Raw genomic sequence first — 16,519 nt, forward strand, 5'->3', positions numbered from 1 at the left:
CGCTGGCTGAGGGCCGAGCTGGGACAGCCCTCGGCGCCCCGCCGGTCGCGCAGGTACCCCCAGCCCGCGGCGCTGAGGGGGCACGGCCGGGGCGGGGACGCGGCCCTGGGCGGGAGCGGCCGCTGAGAGCGGCGGGCGCAGGGGGCGGCCCGGGCGGCGAGGCGGGCGCTGCCAGGGCGAGCCGGGGGGCGGCTCCCCGGACCGGCCCCCCGGGAAACGCGGCCCCGGCGAGCCCAGGCGAGCTGGAGGAGGCGGTGGTGGCGGCAGCCGGTGCCGGGGGCATCGTGGTGCTGCCTTGTCCGAGGGACCGGCGCTGTGCCCCCCCTTGCAGGTGAACCGCAACCGGGGCGTGAGGGGAGGGGCGGCGGCCGCGGGACCCCTGAAGGGCTCCCCTGAGCGCGGCGGCGGAGTTTCGGAGGCGTATCTCCAGCCCGCGGCTGAGGCGGGAGGTCCGGCTGCTCCTTCCAGGCAAACGGCACCTCCTGCCCCGGCTGCCGGGTGGGGATGGGGCGGTGAAGGGATGAGGAAGGGGCCGTGAGGAGATGGGGAGGTGGCCCTGGGGGGATGGGGAGGTGGCCCTGAGGGGAGGAGGGCGCGGTGAGGGCCGGACGGGCCGGTGCAGGTGGACCTGGCGCTCACGATGGAGCGGGCGGGAAGGCTGAGGGAGGCACAGGGGCGTCCCCGCTTCTTCGCACTGAGGGGAGAGGGCAGGAAATAAGCGAGGATGTGAGGAAGGATAAATCCGCGCTCAAACACAGAGCGAGCTCCCCTCACGCTGCTTGTAGGACCGCGAGCGTCAGGGTGAGGTAGGAGAGGGGAATATGTGTGTGGATAGCGGGAAAGTGCTTCCTAAGGGCTTCCCGCAGTAGTAAAAGTGGGAGATTGAATCAGGCCTTGCTCTTTAACACAGAAGTCACACAACCTCCCTGCAAGTGACTGAATGCGCCAGTGAATGGATTCTTCTCCTGAAAGTTTTTACATCCTTGCCTCTTTTCCATCTTCCCTTCCTCCTGTGGCCTTGCCTCTGTTTAAATCCTCTCAGAATAACCTGCCTTGTTGAAGGGACTCTCTGTCAGGGGAGGAAAAAAAAAGTCTTTGAAAACAAATGCTATCTTTGTTTAAAGCTATTTGTGGATCAAGGTTGTGACTTAACTGTGAAAGAGAATGGTTCTCTCTTGCTTACATTAAAAACACAATAAGACATTAAAACTATCCGAGTCTGGGAAGGTAACTGTGCTGAAATGCAATTCAGCAGAGTAAGACCTTAATGCAGGTTTTACAGTACCTCAACTCTCTGGTGAATAAATAGATAATTAGTGGTGGGGTTTTTCTTTTTGTGTGTTATTTGAAGAAATTCTTTAGGGTAGAGGTGGTAATTGATAATATTTTTAATCTCTCCCACTGTCTTCCTAAGGCCTGTAGCTATGATCTTTAAAGTCCTTTTCAACCCAACCATTCTATAATTCTGTGATGCACAGGTTTCGATGGTAAGACAGCAAGAAAAGGGTGAAAAATGAATCCACCCTTTCCAAGTTCCTGTGCTGTTTAAACATTGCAGCTACACTCAGTGAGCTGGAGTACCTGCTGGTAAATGTTTGGATTTGTTGCTGGATGCCACCACTTGTTCCCAGTCCCAAATTTGGTGGCCCATATGATCTTACATCTATCAGGTATAAGCACTTACATATATCAGGTATTTGCAATAATTTTGGGCAGTCAGGTACAGAAACTCCAAACTACAGAGTAGCTTTGGCCTTTCTTCTCTAGGCACAGTGGGTTGGCCTAGGAGGATTAAAGTTGCAAAAAGTAGCAGCTGGATTCAGGTAGGGAGGCTTGAACAGGGGCCAAGAGAAGTGTTACTCCTGCACAAGTTTTCTTGGTGTCCTGCTGTAAACTAGAATTAAGAACCCATGAAAATACATCTGAGGGAGGGATCCTGCAGCTTTAGGAAGTGTCTGTCAGAAGAAGGCTGAGAATTGTGGTGCTTCTTCCCCAGCCCAGTCAGGAGTGCTCCAAAGAAAGTGAATTATGCAAGAGACTCCACTGGCTTGATCAAATTTCTGTCTTCAGTTTCATGGGCAGGCTTGAGTTTCATGGCTCCTGAGGTCGGCCTGTTCTGCTGGGGGCTGGAGGAGTGTTCTCAGTGTAAGAGAACTGTGAGTTTCAAGAGAAGCCCCTCAGAGCCCCAGTGTGACGTAGGTCTTCCCATCAAATTAGTTTTCCATTAATTAAAAAAGTAGGCACCCTAGATAGTGTGAACATCTTGGTGAGGATAGTGGAGAGAAGTTATTTCTCTTCAGCTTTTTGATCCTTTCCTTTTTGTGACCTTTGCTTATTTTGTCTGTGTTAGTTATTCATGTCTCTGTCAGACCTGAAATGGCTTTGCTGAGACCTACAGGCGGATCACTGCTCTATTTTCTAACTTCTCAATCTTATCCTAATCAAAAATGTAAATACATGCATAATGATTTGCATGTCATTAACTTCCAAAAAACACCCTCATGCTAAAATCAATGTTTTTTGAGACCCAGTTTTCCTGCCTGGCTGTGAAGTTACACCTGGAATTCACAAACCATGAATTCTGAGAACATAAACTGAATTCAGCACTGCTACTTTACTTTCTGCTTTATTTTTTGTTTTCCATTCCATCCAGGGAAGAAAAATAAATTAAAAAATATGTTGATAGTGATTTTTCTAATCAGTTTATTTCTTCAGTCTTCATACTTCAACAGAAAGTTTCAAAATTAAAAATTAACAAAGTTGGCGTGGTGTATACTCACTGTACACTCATTTTACCACCACTGAACACATCGTGATCATTTATGAACGGAACATCTAACACATTCCAGAAATTCCAGGGAAGTGTGGATGGGAGCTTGCAGATTTCAAGGAATACAGGGAAACCAGGAGAAAATAGTGTCCTTTTGAGCTAGGCAGTGTAGTTGCCCCTGGAATTCGGTTTCCCTGGCACAGAGCTTTGTGTGTGAGCTGAAGGATCCGGCTGGGAGTGTCTGTGTGGAGCAATCAGCAGCCCGGGATACAGCACGGGCGCTTTGCCAGCAGTTTACAGGAGCGTGTTTTTGCCTGATGTCAGAGATGCTGGGAATGAGAATTCCCGGGCTCTGGCGCGGCTGCGGAGGTGACTGTCACTGCCATCTCAGGGAGGCTGAGTGCGCGTGTTTGAGTGTTTGACGGAGGAGTCACTGCACATTTAGGGATGAGCAGATGAGGCTGAATTCCGGTTAAAAACCCAGGGCCTGGAATGTGCCTTTGCCATGCATGGCTTGCCCAGAACTCGGGGCTTGTTTTAATAGGCTGCCTTCAAGTCAGTGAGTCTGGAAGCCAGCACAGGGTTACCCTGGATCAGATGCCAGAGCGTGTAAGGGCTCTCCCTCTCCGGAAAAGCTCTGGAAACTGGATTAACAGCAGCACTGCAAACCTCGTGTGCTGCTGGATGTATTACGCTGTGGTTACAAGCACAAAATCCCTTGGGAGCAAACAGAAAGTGCCACTGCTATTCAGTGTAGCAGCTTTAACATGTTCCTTCTTTCAGGAAGGAGGGGAAAACAGTGTCAGCAGTTCTGTTGATACAAATAAAAGATCTAAATAGCAAGATAAAACATATGGCAAACTGTGGATCAGCTTGAAGTTCTGGTGATATTTGAAAAAGCATTTTGGTTTCTATGCTGGGACACAAGCAGCTATCTGATGCCTGAGATATATTTCACGCTCATTACTGCTTCTAATGAATTTTTGTGTTAAAAGTCAAAGGTGTATGATCTCCCACTTAGGAAGAAAACCCCAAGCAAACAATTTTTATTTAAGAAACCAGTTAGGACACTGTGATGAGAAGAAGCAGGAGAGGGCAGTGCACCCATGTTCACTCCATGGATTCTTCTGCTGTAGCCAGTGAGGAATGTGCATTGTGCTCAGGACACTGAGAGCATCCAGAAGGATCTTGGTAGCTGTGCATGGTTGAGCAATGGGGTGCTTAATGAGAGGGTGCTGAGCTGTGCAGTCAGCATTCTGCCAGCACCACCTCACAGGCACCAGAGACTGTGACTGCCTCCACAATTCAGTAAAATAGGCCAGTGGCTCTGCTCCATCCACGGGGCCAAAAGGCACAGCTCCCTCCCATGTGCTGAGCTTGTTCCCCTCCAAAACAGAGTGGGACTGACCAGGGTGATTCCTTCCAAAATGAAGTGGGAGTGACCAGACTCACTGTCAGAAATGGAGCCTTTAAATTCCTAGATTTGGATTCTAAATATCACTGATCTGGGTTTTGGTAGCACCATTACACTTCATCTCATACACCAGCTCATCACTGCAATTTCAGACTCACAGTGCATGAGTGCTTTTGTTTAATTAAACTTTACTGATAAAATATCAGCAGTGACAACATGAGAGAATTGTAATGAAAATGGAAATACACTTCTGGGACTAACATCCTGTCAATTACAAACAGAGGATGTTTACTCTGCCTGAGTAAATTTTGAAAGTTAGAAAACCAGTTAGTTAAACTCTGAAGCTGTGAAACCAGCATCTTTAAGCTTTAAATTTAAGTTCAATCACCAGAGTGTAACGGAGAATGCATTCAGTAGTCCTTAATCTGATCTTTTATCAAGATTTTTCTCCTTTAATTTGCATTATCACTTCAATATAAATATTTCAAATCATCGAAGCATTCCACTGTAATGAATTTTACCTGGGGATGTGAGAAGAGACTGTGCATCTTGAACAGTTTGAATTCTGCAGATGATACTTTCACATTGCTGTGTCTGGTAGAGCGATCTCTTCCTGGGTGATTTCTCATAGCTGGTGGTAGCAGCTGGAAAGAAGCCCAGCCAGAGTACTGAGGGAAAAATTTAGGGGAGGAAAAGGAAGGAAAAGGGCAGATATTAAAGAAAAAGAGAAGTAGAGATGGAGAGAAATGACCAAGAGTTACTCATAAACAGGGAAAAAGTGTTTGCAGTGGAAAAGGCAACAAGTGTTAGGGAAAGTCCTTAAAATGCCAAATATTTAATCCTGCTGATAAAAGAATCTCTGTTTCTAGTGGAAAACTGATGTCTCTGTTTCTCAACCATGTAACAAATATAAAATGCTTTCCCAAATTTGGCTTTACTCCAAATACAACCTTTTGACTTCCTGCATCTCTGATTGAGCTGGTGCTCTCTTCTATTCATTAAGCTGTAAAAATCACAGTCAATTTTGCCCCTGCAAATCTCTGATGTTGCCTTAGGTGAAGATTCTGCCCTTCTTGAGGAATACTTTAAAAGTCTTGTCTCAGAATTTTTTACTAAGAAAGCTGGACCTACATTTTGGTAGCTTGAAGTGTCACTGATGATGTGTTTATACACTAGCTCCAACCTAATTTTTAACGAAAATCTTCAATTAAACAAGGCATGCAATGAAAGAATTTGAAATAAGACTTTTCTGGGTACAAAGAGAAGCTTTAGTGATGAGAAAAGCCTGAGCACAGGTCCCAGGAAACCAATATTAAATGAGGGCTGATGGCAGAAACTGTGATGTGCAGTGGCCTGGTAGTGAATAATGTTGGTGTTCCTCATGTATTTTGAAAGCAGCTTTTCCAGGGAAAGAGAGTGATGCAAATAGGGTGTGTCACTGGGAACCATGCTGAGTTTTGGTTAAGTCACATTTTGATTAAAATTGATATGTACTAACACTTTTCCATCTCCCTGATATTTTCAAATGTTTTATTGTCACACATGGTGATATTTTTCAATTTATCAAAATCCATTGCACTGAGTTCCTCCACCACAGACCATTCCCCCCTGAGTCTTTCCCACTGCCACGCAGCAGATTGGGAAGAATGGAACATGTGCCCCTACCGGTCACCTCCTCTCTGGATCTGATTGAAAATGATGTGTATTAAAACCTGTGCCAGCCTCTGGATTACTCCCAGGGCACATCCTTACAGCTTAGGTATTTCCAGAAAGAGTAAATTTTTACCCAGCAGATGAGTGGCCTGTGGAAATCTTCCAGCAGGTCTTACAGACCAGCTGCTTTCCTCTTGGAGCCCCTCAGAGCATGGCATTGCCGGAGCAAGCTCAGCAATTTAGCCCCTTAATTTAGCCTGGCATGTGTTGATGTCTGTGGCCATCGCTCCTGACAGCAGATTCTGAAGCACACTCTAAAGGACCCTGGCTGTATGAAAACGTCCTGGCTTCTAAGATGATCTCTATCCAATTAGACAACGTTCTCTTAGGACAGGACTGGGTGTTGCACATTGCTATGAGTTTTGTTTCTGTGCATTGCTTTAATGATGCTGCCATCAGTGCAGTGGACTGGACAATTCCTGTCTTCTCCAGGAAATACTGGGATAGGGTTTTCTGAAGCATGCTAAAGCCTGAGAAACACAAGCCAGATGACCCTTTCCTCCTGCTGCTGCTGCTCTCATACCCTTTGTTACCTTCTTTGGGTCATACCTGGCAAAGATGGAAAGTTTCAAGTGGAATGGCAGTTTTTTGGTAGACAGGCTTGTCTCTCTGTCTGCTGCAGGTTATAAGGTTGTAATTCCTATTAGGACAAGCAGGATGTGTGACTGGGGTTCCTGGGGGAAGGAATGGAGCTGTTCTTCTTGCCATCATCATCTCTCTGAAATGGGCCTGAAAGCTGCTTGGGAAGTCAGCAGCTCACAGACATGTAATGCTTTCCTTGCTTTTTGCTTCCAGCCCTGTTCCACCCCTTTGGATCCATTCTCTCTCCGTTGGAAGGCACCACTCCACCAGGACAGAGGAGCACACTTGTCCTTGTGGGTGCCTTTGGAACCACTCCACTCGTGGGTACAGAGGTGAGGTCACAAGGGGGCACAGAGGTTTCTCAAGGGAGGAAAAGCCATTTCAGGGTCAGCACTGCATATCACTCCTGGCCTTTCATCTCACAGGACTTGTCTCACACCTGTGGATGCTGGTTTTTTCCTGTTTTCTGCAAAAGTGAACTGAGCTCAACATTTTTCATGTGTTAGAGAGGGAAAATGTGCACCACTTTGCCATCAGCATAGTGTTTGCCTGATTGTAAAAATCACCCTAAATGAATATTTGAAAACGTTATCATGGAGCAGCTTAACTTCTGGCAAATTCTGCTTTTTTCCTCTGGCCTTTGCACTTGTACAGTCAGGTCTGAGAAGTGTATCACTGTGAATGCCACTTCACTTGACCTGTCAGTCAGGGAAACTGAATGTGCAGGACAAAGCCAAGTGAAATTTTTGCATTTCAAAACCCAGGGAAAACATTTGAGGAATGAAAGTGTTTTTTTCCCTACTTGGAGGTCCTCAGCTGGTGTCATCAGCTCTGCTGAAGTTGCTTATTTATGCCAATATTCAGACTTCAAAACTGCAGGTGTTAATGCAGAGAGCTGCCCTTAAATGCCATGTGGAAGAAAATATGCCAAGGCCCCTAAAAGATTCATACCACAAAAAAGCAGTCCAAGGCAGTATTTTGATTTTTTTCTTCTTTTTTATGTTACCTCCCTTTGGTATCCCAATAACATTGTATTCCCCGTTTTTCTCCTGAGGAGAGTGATATTTCCCACACAGCTGTGTGATGTCAGTGCAGTGCCTGATACCCTGTGGAGCTGGATCATGGGGCTCTGTTTCTTTGTTTTCCAGGGGATTATATTTTTAATCCCAAATGTCTGTAAATCACAGTGTTGGTGACTGGTGGCTTTTGCACTGCCTGTTCTATAGAGGACATGATCTTCATTTTTAATGTGTTCCCAAAATAAATACCTTATGTTTGAAAGTACAAAAGAGAAGAAGGAGCCTTTTTCAAAGCTCAACTGAAAACTTGAACATTTCCTTGAAATTTTCTCTCCTGTGGTATTCCACCTGTTTGATATGACTTTCTCTTTTGTCAACAAAGCTGGGCGAAAACTTCGAGGATTACTCTGAAACTTTCCTCCCATGAGACTTCAGATTGACAAAGAACGTATAAAACTTGATGAAATTAAACTCATCAAATTATGTATTGCTCCCTTTTTTGCAAAGCTCCCTTACTTGCCAAACCAGATGGGACAAAATACAGTGCAAATTATGCTGCAGTTTGGTTCTCAGTAATACCTTTCTGGGAGAAAATGCATATTGAAGTTTTTTTGGTAGTTTTGCTCATGCTTGTGACTTTTAATCAGTGGCAGAATATTGTGTAGTACAAAATGACATATGCAGTAGTATATTTATTTAATTGATGTTTATTGATACTAAGAGTCTATAATTTTTAACCTAAACTGAAAATAATATCCTACTGAGATCTTCAGCTATCAGCATTTTCTTACTGGTCAGCTGGAAGTGTGAAATGGTCCTGTGAAGTATAATCTAAATAAAATCTTCTAATCTAAATAAGTATTTTTAATCTAAATAAAATATTTTGATTTAAATAAAAACTTTTTACAATTTATACTCCACATCAGTGTAATCATTAACCCAAGCCTTGCTCCACAATGTTATTGCAATTGCTTTTTTTGTTTCCTTCCTATCCCTCTTAGCACTTGGCTACAGCTGAATTGTTTATGAAATTGCTGTTCAGCATTTCAGCTTCTCTCGTCTGAGAATTATTTTGTCTCTTTTTAAAATTAAAAACCATTTTGACCTGTATGGTAGTTTTTGCTTTTCAGTTTGAGATCTGGATTTCTTTTTCCTTTTTTGTAACAGTTTATTCTATTGTAATCTCTCAGTAAGTAACTATATATGATAAATTTTATTATGACAAAAAAATATTTAAGTTAGGCTTTAGTTTGTTGTACTCACAGCACTGACATGCACTTTGTCCCAAGGAAAAGACCCCAACCCACCTTAACTGCTGTTTATAAAGCAGTTTATGAAGTGCAATCGATATGAGTGAAAATTGTTCTGTTTTTTATCTTTTAAAGTCTATATTGGATGAGTACCTGATGCTTAAGGAAAGTCTTTCCCAATAGGAATAATATGCTGCAATATCATGAAGGTGGTGGATTAAGTTTGGAATCATTGTTCATTGAGCTCTCCACCATGAGAGATATAAACTGGAATTTGTAGTTGAAATTTGGGTTTAAAATTTGGTTTAGAATGGATAAAGCACATTTTTGCATGGTGGATGTTGTACTGTGTGGGCTTTGCAGAATGTGACTACAAAGAGGAAACTTTTAATAGGGGTAAGAGTCTTGAACAATGCAAGGAGATCCCCACGGCTGCTCTCTGAGCAGGACTGGGGTAAGCCCAGACCACCTGAGTGCACCCGAGTGCTGCTGAACTGGGGAGTGTGTCCTCCTCAGCCTTGCTCTTCTCACTGTGGGAAAAAAACCTCAGCAAAGCTGGCAACAAAGCACTGCCAGCACAGTGGGTGTTGTAAGGCTCTTAGGAATTGGGCTTTATTTGGGGGAAAAGATAAATTGTTTGGTTTTGTTTTGTTTTGTTTTTTAATTTTCCCTCTATGAAATGCTGTCTCGATGGATGCCAGGTTTTCAGAGCTACTAGGAAGTCCAGAAATTAATCTCAGTGCATTATGGGGAAACCTGGTAAGCTCTTAATTGAAAATATTGCATCTCAGGAGGGACTTCTACTGATAAGGTTGTTTTCTAATCTGTTCAAAATATTGTTTGCAAATTCAAAGATGGATAATGAGCAAGAATATCCAATTTGCTAATTGTGCTGCTAATACGTTATTAACAGCTGATCCTGTTTGCACTAAGTAATGACACTTGTTTCAGGTTGCTTCCTATTGTGTTTAGCAGTATTAATGAGGCACAAGAGGTGCTCGTGTGATTTGTTCTCTGAAGGATTTCCCAGTTTTCTGGGGTAGGTAATGCCATCATGTACATGAAGCCAGTAGGAAAAATATAAGGATGTGGCTGGTAGGAGCTCTGGAGATGCAGCCACTCACACCATGCTGCTGTCCAGACAGGTGAAAAGAGTAGGGCCAGGACCTTAGTTTCACATATTTATACCATGATTTTTAATATCTTTGACTTTTTCTTTATTTCTTCCCCAATCTCCCAGTTATTCCTGTGAATACAGCATGGAAGAGTGGCATTTATACAACACTATCTTTCTGGATTAGGAATAATCAGCTCCATTTCCAATGCTGTGTGTTTGGAATTAGTTTTGCCCAATTCACTTCATGTGTCATTTCATGTTAATCAACTTCCTATTCAAAATGCATTTTCCTTGCCCAGTCATCATTCTCCTGCTGCTCCATGTTGCCAGCTTCTCTCCTCCCTTCAGATTTCTCCCAAACCTTGTTGAAAGTCAAGCTGGAGATGCTCAGAGAGTGATGTAAGTTTTGTTGCAGCTCCACAGACAACTCCTGGTTCCCTCCCCGTAGGAAATAGGACCCAGAGCTGTTCTTTGGAGGAAGAGCACTCACGGGAATCCCCCAGGATAGCTCAGGATAGTCAGGCTGCTCAGATCTTACTCTGGATTATGGCCAATAATGGCTTTTGCAGCCACTCTGTGCTCCCTCCTGTCCTTTCTTTCTTTCACATAACCAGGAAAGCATTCTCTGTCACCCTGGATATTAAAGAATTGCTTAATGGAAGCCTTATACATCTTTCAGCATGAGTTTTTGTATTTCACACACACAAATGTGCTCTTTGAAGTTGTAGGGACTTTCTCCCTCTTTCATTTTTTTTCTGTGTTGCACCTTGTAATTGTGTCTCAGGTCAGGGTGACATGGTGCACATTAGTTTTACTCTGCTCCTGACAGACACACACCTTGTCTTTTCAGGGCAAGGAAGGGAAGGGCTGTTTCTGAGGCTGCATTTGAATAAACACACTCTGTTTCTCAAGGTAATGATTACTCAGAGGCTGCAGCTACCCCATGTATATTGAATATTTGAATTCACTTAGCAGGCTGCATGGCCATATATTGCTTAGGGGCATATTAGTATTTATTTTTTCAGCATGGAAGGTCAGATCTCCATATTTGTATAGCTGCTCTGTAATAGCTGAGTGTCTTTTCATAGGTGTGTATGACTTCTTCAACACCTTACTTTTGGGGCATAAATTTTCTTAGTATTATATTATTTCATAGCTTTTAATGGGGTTAAACAACTTTGTGGATAACAAAACTAAGTCACAAGGACTAACTAACCTATACCAGGGAAGGGAACAAACTGAATAGAAGGAACACATGACTAAAGACAGAGTGACCCATATTTGAAAGTGAGAGAAAAATGCACGTGCTTTAATTGTGTTTACACTTTGTATACTTTAGGCAGATTGGGTATGCAGTGCTAATTAAATTCCCTGTGGAAAGAATAGGTGGTGTTCTGTGCAGTAGATCCTTACTGGAAAATCCAAACAAATAAATTGATACCTGGCAGAACTCTGCTGCAATATGTTATGTGAGCAAGAAGTTTGTATCTGTGGCTCAGATGATCTGTTGATATTAGCAAATGAATTTTCACTCTGTGGTGATTCAGAGAAGGGACAGTGTTATTCACTTCTCCCCAGAGATCAAGGCAGCAGACCTTAAATTCAGCACCCAGAGCCAGTACAATAAACTGCCTCAGTGCAGGGGGAAGCCAGGGCAGGGCTGACACACTCATCTCACAGCACTGGGGATGTCACAGCAGCACGGGTGACACTCTCAGGGGATGATGTGCTCAGTGAGGGGCAGTCAGTGTGACACAGCTGCATTTCACGGCTGCTCCACTGGAGACAGCTGGAGTCAAGTGTCCTTTACATGAAATGTCAGGAGCTGCCTTGTTGGGGGTTTCTTTTCCAGCTGTAATTCTCCTGTAATGAGCATTTCAGTGTGTTTTCAGCAAAAGTAAATAAGTGTTGCATAATTTGCTTGATTGGCGTGGGTTTTAGTGGTCCAGCTTGAACTCTCCATTGAGATTTGGATAAATCTGTCAGTTTTAGTCTCTTTTCTCCCATACCTTTATCAGGGACGTATTTGCCTGTGAGCAGTGGCTTCCCTGGGGATGGTGGGTTCTTAAGGTGACTCAGAATTTATACTTGGTTGTTTTAAACCAAGATTATTATCTTAATGCATTGCTTGCATGTGGCTGTCCAAAATGTTTATGAATTTCTAAGTTGTGAAAGCCTTTATATTCTTCCATTTGTTGTGCTTCCAGTTTCCTTGAACCTTGGTTGTTGGTATCTGTGCTCCTGAGGGAAAGAAGAGAGTCCTATCTCAATTTTGACTGGATTAAGGGGTCTATGTCCAGATCTTGTTGATCTGGGAGAAGCTGAACAACCTATATTTTGACAAGGAACCTACACCATTTTTAAGTTGTGTGTGGTTTTCTCTTTTTTTCACTTGTTTTGCTTGTAATTTTCTCCATGGAGAGCCAATGTGCCATCAGCTTAATTAGGCCTGATGAATTTCTTGAGATCCCACGGCTGCAGCTCTTAACCTTTGTGGCTTGTTATGTGCACAGGGGTTGCCTTGCTAGACCTTCACTAAATTTTAGATTAGCACAGATGTTTTCTTTATTATTGAGATGACTGCCATAGTAGCTTTAGTAAGAACTGTTTAATCTTCCGGAAGAGATTGATACACTTATTTGAAAATTATTCAAAATATTGCACTTTAGCATTTCTCTTCCACTGAAATACTGCTAGTGATATAAACTGTTTTTTAACCCAGTGCCTCCAAAACTAACAGTCCTGTCCATTTTCACTGAATGTGTTGCCAAGAAACTGAACAGGATGGGGATGGGTTGACCTGTGTGTTCCAGTGGAGTTGCAGGCAAGACCTGGCATCTGAATAATTCATTTGTGAGCAGGTCACCAGGGCTGTCCTTGCACAGGTCAGTCACAACGCTGGGCTCTCTCCCTTTCATTATTCCATCTTTCATCTCTCTCCACTTAGCATAGTTCAGCCAGCAAAGTTAATAGATTCCCATCTGTCACTAAAATTCCTGTCTTGAAGGGGATATTAAAGAAGCAGAGGCTGCAGCTGCCCTCGGTGATCTGTGATTTATAACTGAGGGGAGAGATCTCCCTCCTGTTGTCACAACAGTGACAAGTGTTGCCACAATGCAGCCGTGATTGTTTAGATGGGACATGTAAATAAAACAGAGCCATCTGGACTGCTGAAAACACAGAATTCTGCTATTGGGAGTGAATTCAGGCTGTTTCTCCCTTCTAGGTAGTCAGAATCTGTGGGTTTCATTCACTTCTTGGAAGTATTTTTTGCTTTTTGGTCAGTAGCTGGTAACATTTACAACCCATTTTAAAGTGCTGAAGTCTGAAAAACCACTAGCCTGCCTTTTTTGGGTACATACAATCAACAGGTTTTCCTTTGAGCTAAGGCTCAAAATCCAGTTTCAGGATAGGTAGGAAATGGGTACAAGTTTTCTTGTGAATCTGAGTTTCAGAATTCTCCATCTTCCCATAGAACAAAGTACTAGAAAATGTTCAGTGCAAAATTTAGGACTGAATTCATTGAGTTGGACAGAGCTGAGGAGTTACATGAAAAATTACATCCAAGGTGAGCTTTGGGGAGCTTTCATTATTTAGCAGTTATCAGGGATTTTTGCAGTATTTGGGAAATGAAATAATTATGAGCCATGAACAGAGGACACAATTTTCTTTCATCACTGATCGCTGATAATTTTCACTAGTCCATACTACTTTAAATATATTGCCATTTGATGTTTAGATAAGCATAGGAAGGAGGGATTTTTCTTTCCGTATCTGAACATTCTTTGTAACCCTCTATGATCAGGCATCCAAAATGCAGGATCTAATGCTAGACCTATCTGTAATGATGTTACTCTTTATATGTTGTGGCTTTAAGTGCTTTCAAAGAAGCACATATGTGGGAGGTTCTTTTGTCTTTAATATATATGAAATTAGCAGTGCATATTTATATTGTTGTGATTTGGACAGGAATTACATTTTGGTATTTACTTTTTTTCTGCTAGCATGAACTTGCTGCTAAAAGCAGTGAATAATCTGAAGGCACAAAGCATCTGGCGTTTCTGAAGATCATTCTTTGCTGCCACACAATATACAAGCATTTAGGCCATTATGTTTAGGCTGCTGAGGAAAAAAAGATTAGAGTAGTGGAGCATAGAAAAAACACCAAAGAGACACAAATATGTGAGTTCATTCCAGCAAGTGTTTGAGCAGCTGTAGACTTCATATTTAGTTCTGAAAAGGTCCATGTGGAATTCTATTCAGAATTTTAAATATGTGCGCAAATACGATGTCTCCTGATGAAGAAAATAATGATTTTTCCACTTCCTTGCCAGTTTTCCTGACTGTGTTCACATTTCCACCTCATGACCAGGGTTTGTTTGCTGTGGCTTTACATAATGGCACAATTACTTGGGAGTAGCCTCCAAAATCTCAGGCAGCTCTTCCCTTGCTACACTCATTTTTCAGCTTGTTGCCTCCTTGGCTGAGCTGGAATCAAATCAGGTTTGGTTATTACATCTCTCCCAGGCAGGATTTGAATCCACCATGTGCTGGAGACACAAGCCTCAGTGCTTCCTTTAGTATTTGAGCTCTCAATTTAACTTGGAGAAAAGTGGAGAATTCAGTGTGTGTGTGTGTGTTTGGAGTCTATTAGTGCTAAAGACATCTAGGAGTCTCTGAGAACTGCTAAACTAATGGACTGCCTGCAGCCTGACAGTGCAAAGTGCCTTCAGCTCCCTATAAATTACATGAGTTTTCTGTTAAAGCAGCAGTCAGGACTTCCATGCAGCATAACTGGCCTGCTTTAGCAGGTTTTTAGCTAAAATGGGTCGTGTCAAGTGTTCTGCAGTCAAATGAACTCTGCTGGCATTCACATTCATAGATATCAGGTATAAATTACCTTCGATTTCAGAGGCTGCTAGGAAAAAAATGAGCCTTTGTGCCACTAAAAGGGTGGATGAAATTTTTATGTACTTGACAACAGAGAAAACAGGATGCTGTGACAGTGTATTCAGCAAAGTCAGGGTTAAATGAATCTGTCATTTGAAGTTGTATTAATTCAGGTGTGCTCATCCTGTCACTGAATGTTCCCAAGTGCTTCATTTTTGAGTGCTTCAGTGGATCCCTTTTCTGTGCCATCCTCATAAATTAACAGGGATGGATATTTCTCTGTGGTGTGCAGGCATCTGTGCAGATAAATGGGCTGGTCAGCTGGGAGCCACCTCAGAAACACAGCCTGGGAATTCTCTGGCATTGGAAGAGAATTAAGAAGTTAGGCAGAAATATTCCATTTGAGATTGCTGATAGGATTGTATGATTTTTCTTGACTTGTTTGAGTGAGTCAGAACAAATGCATGCTTGTAGTTGAATTTATTTTTTGTTAGTAACTTTTACTTTCCTGGGTGTGCACCTAGAGAAACACTCCCAAACAAGGTTACCTTCCTGCTTGGAAAATTCCTCAAACTGTGAAAAAAGGAAGGGAATATCTTGACATTTTCATTCCGCTTGCTAAAATTCATATAATTCTTGGAATGTTTTCTCATTTTGCCAGATCTGGGGAAAGGTTTGCCCTGTGTCAGATCTTTTGGGAATGTTCCCTCTGCAGCACAGTGGTACAGCAAGGGCTTTCCTCCAGCAGTGGCAGCAGCTGGGCTTGGGAGGCAGCATCCCAGCTGATTTGCCCCAGGAAAAGAGCAGGGAAAAGGAGCTGAGGAGAGAGGCCTATAAATACTGCATGGCTGCAGCTCTGCTGCTCCCTGAACCAAGTTACTGCTGCTACAGTGCACTCTGCAAAAATGTCACATCCTTTCACTGCTCAGCACTGAGTCAGGTGGAAATCACCAACTGCACTGTTTGTTTGGCTTGGCTTGGAGTCACCCTGGTGTTTTAGAGATGGATTTGATCAGGAAAATGGCTTGTGTGACTGTGCTGTCAGCCTTTCCTCCCTTCCTTATGCATGTCCTTCCACTTGCCAATGGCTCTGGAATTTACTGCTCAACTTCAGCCAAAGACTTTAAAAGGATCAGAAATCCCAGAAGGTGTTACATTTCCACAAACATGTTAGCAGTGGGTGATCAGGTGCAGGAGAGAACCCCACTGGAGTTCCCACAGAGGGAAAAGTACCGTGCCTATCATGGCTGGTGTTCTTCCAGAGGGATGAGCCTGTGCATGGCCTTACTCTTGCCTGGCCACACATGGAAATGATGTCTGGAAGGGAAACCTCCTGCAGGAGGAAGTGCTGGGAATGTGGAGTAATCAAGGCTTTCACAACACATAGATTTATTTAGGGATGAGATTTATTTAGGAGGCTCTGAGACAAAGGGGAGTTTCTGCTCCACTTATCCTGTGCTTGAGGAGATGGAAAAGCAGGATCTGGGAGGGAACTTGATTTTTGTCTGCCAGTGGGTGTTAAGGGAATCCTTTTGCAGAAATAGCAGAGGACAATTTCTCACTCTTCTAGTGACAGTGCCTTTCTCCACCATGTAACATATTCAGTTTCATTAAGAAGTCAGGATTGGCACCATTAATTTGTTTTCCTATGAATATGCAGTATATAAATACTCTAATTTAAAGACCTTCCCTCATCTCTTGGCAAGCCACAGGCTTCCAATTTGATTTCCTTATCCTTAGGGTTAGCTCTGGACAGCACAGTGA

General features: G+C 43.2%; 1 protein-coding gene across 2 annotated transcripts in view; it reads left to right on the forward strand.

The window, feature by feature from the left end:
- The first annotated feature begins 238 nt into the window (after positions 1-238).
- The window catches only part of SHANK2 (SH3 and multiple ankyrin repeat domains 2), a 276,475-nt gene continuing 260,194 nt past the window's right edge, over positions 239-16,519 (forward strand). For both annotated transcript variants that reach the window (XM_015631014.3, XM_015631015.3), the window contains exons 1-2: positions 239-331; positions 6,693-6,811. The gene's annotated coding sequence lies outside the window, so the exon portion shown is untranslated. The remainder of the gene's footprint in view (positions 332-6,692; positions 6,812-16,519) is intronic.

The sequence above is a fragment of the Parus major genome, chromosome 5 (assembly GCF_001522545.3).
Source record: "Parus major isolate Abel chromosome 5, Parus_major1.1, whole genome shotgun sequence".
Lineage (NCBI taxonomy): Eukaryota > Metazoa > Chordata > Aves > Passeriformes > Paridae > Parus > Parus major.